Source organism: Hemicordylus capensis, chromosome 6 (assembly GCF_027244095.1).
Source record: "Hemicordylus capensis ecotype Gifberg chromosome 6, rHemCap1.1.pri, whole genome shotgun sequence".
Classification (NCBI taxonomy): Eukaryota; Metazoa; Chordata; class Lepidosauria; order Squamata; family Cordylidae; genus Hemicordylus; species Hemicordylus capensis.
Window position 1 is genome coordinate 115,277,499 of NC_069662.1, and position 6,876 is coordinate 115,284,374.

Below are 6,876 nucleotides of genomic sequence, written 5' to 3' on the forward strand. Positions count from 1 at the left end.
GTTGGGAAGCGACGCCTGGCCAGAAGGCAGGCTCAGCGTCGCTCTGCCTGCACTCCTCGGCAGGCGATACGCCGCCGCCGCTCGGGCCGCGCTACAGCTCGCTGCCAGCCACCAGCCACCGCCACACTCGGCGGGCGACCCGCCCCCGCCGCCTGCCGCCGCCAAATCGCCACCGCCCGCCTGCCGCCACACTCGGCGGGCGATCCGGGGGGGGGCAGGGGGAAGCCACTTTTTGGCGCCCCCACGTGACCCGTCGGGGTGGCGCCCAGGGCACGTGCCCTGCCTGCCCCCCCTATCGTTACGCCCCTGGATAGATGTCTTCTGTGATCAATTTGAAAAGGCCAGTGGTCTAAAAACGAAAGCAAGTAGCCATTTTCTTTGGCAAGAAAGGACATACCTCTTAAGGACAGGAAACAGAGGATAGGTATAAATGGAGAGTTTTCACAATGAAGGGAAGTAAGAAGTGGGGTCCTCCAGGGATCTGTACTGGGACCGGTGCCTTTTAATTTATTCATAAATGAAGTACAAGCAGCGAGGTGGCCAAATTTGCAGATGATACCAAACTCTTTCAGGTAGTGAAATCCAAAACTGATTGTGAGGAGCTCCAAAAGGATCTCTCCAAACTGGGTGAGTGGGCAACAAAGTGGCAAATGCGGTTCAGTGTTGGCAAGTGTAAAGTGATGCCCATTGGGACGAAAAACCCCAACTTCAAGTATACGCTGATGGGGTCTGAGCTGTTGGTTAATGACCAGGAGAGGGAACTTGGGGTCATGGTGGACAGCTCTTGAAAGTGTCAACTCAATGTGTGGCAGCTGTGAAAAAGGCCAATTCCATGCTAGGGATAATTAGGAAGGGGATTGAAAATAAAACTGTTAATATTATAATGCCCTTATACAAAACTATGGTTCGGCCATATGTGGAGTACAGCATACAATTCTGGTCACCACATCTAAAAAAGGACATTGTAGTACTGGAAAAGGTGCAGAAGAGGGCAACCAAGATGACCAGGGGCTTTGAGTACCTTTCATATGAGGCAAGTTTACAACACCTGGGGCTATTTAGTTTAGAAAAAAGATGACTGCGGGGAGACATGATAGAGGTCTATAAAATCCTGCATGGTGTGGAGAAAGTGGATAGAGAGAAATTCTTCTTCCTCTCCCATAACACTAGAACAAGGGGCCATCCTATGAAACTGATTGCCAGGAAATCTAGGACCAACAAACAGAAGTACTTTTTCATACAACACATAATCAATTTGTGGAATTCACTGCAAAGTTGTGAAAGTTGTATCCAAACTTGTGGTTTGGATAACTTCATGGAGGAGAGGTCTACCATTGGCTACCAGTTGGAGGGCCAAAGGCCACTTCCAGCCTCAAAGGTAGGATGCCTCTGAGTACCAGTTGCAGGGGAGTAATGGCAGGAAAGAGGGCATCCCCTCAACTCCTGCCTGTGGCTTCCAGAGGCATCTGGTTGGCCACTGTGCGAAACAGGATGTTGGACTAGAGAGGCCTGATCCAGCAGGGCTGTTCTTATGTTCTTAAGGACTGATATCCATGTTGGTAGTGACCATCTGTGGCACTCGGCGGGTGACCCGCCACCACCAAATCGCCGCCACCGCCAGCGATCTGCTGCCTGGGGGGCGCCGCCGTGCCCTCACAGGTATGTGGGGGTGGGGGGCGGGGGGGGCACCATTTCAGGGCCAGAGCTTGCCCTGGGCGCCATTTCCCCCCGATACGCCACTGCATCTATCATAGTTAAATGTTGATCTGACCATTTTGATTACTGTTTTGCAGATTGAAAGGTAATTTTCCAGTTTTCAAGGAACTGCAATCTATCTGTTCTTTCAAGAGAAAAGAGGATACTTCTCCAAGGCATGTAAAAATACACCTTTGTCTTGCGTGGGAACAGACTTATGCAGAGAACTGAACAGAGGGGCTATCTTTATTTTCAAGAAATGGCTTGGCTTAAAAACCTGTCTGGTGAGGCCAGCTGTCCTTACCTCTGAGGACGGAGTGGTGAGAGGGCCCAAGGCAACAGGGACAGGTGGCAGCCGGGGAGAGATGGAGGAATGACTGCCAATGGGCAGGGACTCAGCTTCAGTGGAGGAGGAGCAGAGGCCTAATAAGGCTGAAGGGGAGGCATGCAAGGATAACATTAGAGCATGCCTCCCGAAGGGAGGGGGTCTGAGCAGGAGGAGGGAGAAGTGGGAGATGAATTGTCAACAGTTGTAAAGGTTAGTAAATTACAGGTAATAAACCCTGCTAACTTGGCAAAGAGGCATCTTTTAACGTGGTGATTCTCTTTATTTAGCAGGGGGAGAGTAACTGGCCCTATCCACCCCTAGCACAGTACCTCCAGTGACTGTTGCTGGTGTCTATCTTATGTTTCTTTTTAGATTGTGAGCCCTTTGGGGACAGGGATCCATCTTATCTTATTTATTTATTGTTTCTCTGTGTAAACTGCCCTGAGCCATTTTTGGAAGGGTGGTATAGAAAATAAATAGATAGATAAATAGATAGATAGATAGATGTGTTGGCCCCATAATTGGGGTCAGGCAATGCATAGCTTGTGAGGAGGCATATAAGGAACCAGCTGGGGATGAGAGGCTGGCTGGTGGAAGGTGTCAGGGGCTCCCGGAGAGGGGCAGAGACACATGGAGCAAGCAGCCTGGGATGGAGGAGACGCAGGGTGATGCTCAACCCCCTCCCTGTTCCTTCCCTGAGCCCGGACCTGATAAGCCTAGCTGGACTGGGTAAAGGAGACAGGGACATGTACCTGGACAAAACTACAAAGCAATTCATGGTTTCCCACAAGCTTAAGAAAGCAACAAACTCATAACAAAAAGTCTGGTGTGAGGTAAGGAACATTCTTGCTTTGCTTCAGAACATGTGAAACATTACCAGTGTGGATACTCTTAAGAAGTAAGTCTTTTATTGCTAGTGGTTGTTTGATTCAATTTCTAGCCACAAATAGGCCTTTTCAGACTAATCATTGAAGCCACCTATCATGGTTAAACATTGAACTGATCATTTTAATGACTATTTTCTGCCCTGAGCCATTTTGTAAGGGCGGTATACAAATCAAATCAAATCAAATCAAATCAAATCAATCAATCAAAAATACTTTGCATATTAAAAGTCAATTGACAAGGAACTGCAATTTATCCATTCTCTCAAGAGAGACAGATACTTTCCCAAGTGAAAATGACACCTTTGTTTTGCAGGTGTATATATACACACTTATATGTACTCTTATATGTGAAGAAAATGCCTTGGCTTAAAAAGCAAGCATAAAGCAATTCATGGTTTCCCACAAGCTCAAGAAAGCAACATGCTGCCATGAGGTAAGGAATACAAAAAATGTTGCTTTGCTTAAAGAAGAAGGAAATGTGAAATATAATCAACATGGGAATAGACCCTTAAGAGGTAAGAAATAAGTAATGAAAGTGGCTACCTGGTCTCTTTCAGTGATTAGACCTATCATTGAAACACCTATTAGGTTGAATATCTATTTGATCATTTTGGTGTCTTTTTTTCTTTTGCAGATTGAAAGGGATATTTTTGATTTAAAAAGAGTTGTTAGGTTGAAAAGAGTCCACCCATTCTCTATAGATTTTATAACTATATGTGATTACTTTACAACAGATAAGTAGCTGAAAGGAAAAAACTATATTTTAAACCAGTGTACAGTGTATAAAATCAACCAGTCTTTTTAATGAAGCCAATCAGAAGATTTATCATCAGGAATATTGGCAGCACAGGAATTTTGCTGCTTTGCCTCATCCAGAAGTAACAGCACAAAGTGTGTAAGAACAAAGGAAGCCCCAAGACTTATGCAGTGGTATTTTGCCACTCAGAAGGGAACATTCTTTCACATTATGTTTGAACAATAATAAACTTCTCTCTAGTTATTCTTTCAGATGGAGCAAAACAAAACATGTGGATTTCAACACATCTGAAAAACCAGAGCCAACCAGATGAGCAGCTAATAAAGAGGAAATCTGTGTCAAGGGAATGAATTTAAACTTTATTAATAACATACACAGAAAGAAACTGTATTCCACTCATTCAGAAAATGAATGCACACCCCTACTGTCTCCGCATGGTGATTTTCAATGAAAGACGGCAATACAGCCTTCAGGACACCAGTCAGCAATTGAAGTGAGAAGGCAAGGTGAGGGAGTGCTTACTTGTGGTCCTTGCTCGTAAGAACATCATGATGTTTTTCAGACAGGGCTTGTAGTTCGTGTCTCCTTCGAATTGGGATTGGAGGGTGTGCGTTCACATATCAGCTAGATTTACCCCAAAGTCCCTGCGAACTATCAAGGAGCACATTACATACAATACAGGTTTTTCATTGCGAGTTAGAGAGTAGCCTAATTTATATCCAGGGTAAAAAAAAAATCCACTCACTGCATTGGTTTTTTTGGTCAACTTCGAACTCGCAGTAAAGCCTCACAGTAAACTTGCGGTAAAGCCTGCTGTGTGAAAAACACCCATGTGAAGCTTTATGGAGAAAAACACTGAAAGCAAATCAGTTCACATGCAGCAGTTTTCTAAATGTGCTGTAACTATAGCCATGTTCAGACATTATGTTGAGCACTCATACAAATGTACAGTGTACACATGTACACATCTGTACACAGGCACAGTTATTGACACATTATGTTGAACCCAGGTGCAGCAGTACACTTCCTATACGTACTATGCATTTGAGTGGCCTGTATCAGGTTCACATTTTAAATGAACGCAGGTACAGTAATTCACACCAAAACATGTACAAGTGTACAGTCATCTGAATGCAGATACAACATAATGTCTGAATAGGGCTTATCTAGTGGATTCATTGTGGTCCCATGAACTTCATCATGGAACAGCAGCCTTGTGAAGACATATAAGCTCTATGTGTCCAACACTCGTATAATGAATATAAAGGTACAGTTATTCACACATTGTGTTGAACACAGGTACAGCAGGAAGTGTACTGCTGTACCTGTGTTCAACATAATCTTCATATCTGCACCATGCATTTGAAAGGCCTGTACCCAGGTTCACTTTTTAAATAATCACAGCTACAGTCATTCACACCAAAACATATATAAGTGTACAGACACCCGTACACATGTACACCATTGTACAACAGACATTGGCACACTTGTACAACATGTCTGAATAGGGCTATACAGTAGCTTTCACATGGTGGCACCAATGGTATAAATCTGTAAATCTGAGGCATTTTTTTTAAATGTAAGAAAAAGCCACAATATTTGGCCCTCTAACCTTCACTCTACAAGCAAGCACTTGTTAACTTACCCCATTATGGAGCCTATGGTTGGCTTAGTCTGCAACAAGGCCTTCTTCCCATTCATCTATTTTTCTGCTATCCACTGTGGACATCCTGTTTCCCTCTTGTGTATGTCTGTGGAAAGGGAACTATGGCAGCTTTGGATTACTGCAGGCTGTTCAGTTCATTTAGGGATGTGCAGAATGTTTCGCCTCTAAACGGGCCGGGTTCTGAGCTCAGGCTGTGTTCCGAGCCTGTTCCAAGCTGCCATTCCCATTCAGACCATTCCAAGTATTCCAAGTGCCATTTTGGATTCTAAAATGGCACTCTTGGCCTCTGTGCACACAGAGAAGCCATTTGCATGGTCAGCACCACCACGCAAAAGGCTGCCGTGCATGCCAGAGGCCAGAAGAGCACCATTTTGGAATTCAAAATGGCACTCAAAATGTTCCAGCTTGGAATGGGGTTGTTCAATTGAAACAACCAGCTCGATTAGTTGTTCTGACAGAACATTCCGGGGATTTTATGTTCCATTCTGAGCATGGAATGGAATGCAAAATCTGTTTCGTGCACATCCCTAATTTCATTCATTAGTTCACAGTCCATCATGTTCTCAGTGCATCATGTTCTCACATCCCTCTTTATGCAGTATGTTGCTTTTCCTTACATACATCTTCTTTGAAAAGATTACCAGTATCAGCTTCTTCACCAGTCATGACTGTAAACACTCCTGTATGTGTGAATAATCTATGAATAAGTTGTGTATTTTTATTCATTAAGATTTGGGACTTAATCCCATCCCTGAGAGCTTTGATTGGATAACCCAAAGTCAAAATATGTGATACAACACAAACTAAAATATACAATCTTTCCCACAGGTTTAGTCTCCAAAGAAAGAAAATCACATGAACAGTGTTACAACTGCATCTACCAATGTTTTTGTTGTTAGTTTATAAAATCTGGACAATGGCACATTCACTGACATCCTGGAATTACATATTTAACCTGTCTTCCAGTTTCCACATTAGATGTGCCAAAGAAAATCAGTTCCAATTTGCTAAATGAGCTGTGACTTCTATGTAGCTGATTATGGTCTCATACCTTCAGTGATCAGAATGAAGAATATACTTTATTACAAAGAAACTACAGTGCTACCACAGCACTGACCTCTGGTGGAGCACAGTAATTTTCATCCTAGGCTGGGTTCCATAGACTGTCGCTCTACAATTTATTTATAGTCCTTCATTCTGAACGTCCTCTGCAAACTTCTGTTTATGTCTCACAAGTTTAATTTAAAGAAAGCTATTGCCACCTTGTGGATTTTGAAATTTACTGCAGATGTTACAACTGCATCCCAAATTCTCAAATTTTGTCATTGAGAGCAGTGTTCCCTCTAACGGGGATTCCAGATGTTGTGGTCTACAACTCCCATAATCCCCAAGCAAAAAACATTGCAGCTGGGGATTCTGGGAGTTGTAGTCAACAATATCTGGGAATCCCTATTAGAGGGAACACTGATTGAGAGCCCAAGCCAAACTGGATGTTATATAGACACAAAGCTACGCAAAAGTGGCTGCAGGGAAGGTGTTTTGG

General features: G+C 43.7%; 1 long non-coding RNA gene across 1 annotated transcript; it reads left to right on the forward strand.

Moving 5' to 3' along the window:
• The first annotated feature begins 3,156 nt into the window (after positions 1 to 3,156).
• On the forward strand, positions 3,157 to 6,610 carry LOC128331610 (uncharacterized). The gene is made up of 3 exons (XR_008310367.1): positions 3,157 to 3,343; positions 3,908 to 4,173; positions 6,162 to 6,610. It is a non-coding gene; the product is annotated as an uncharacterized LOC128331610 (long non-coding RNA).
• The last annotated feature ends 266 nt before the right edge of the window (positions 6,611 to 6,876 follow it).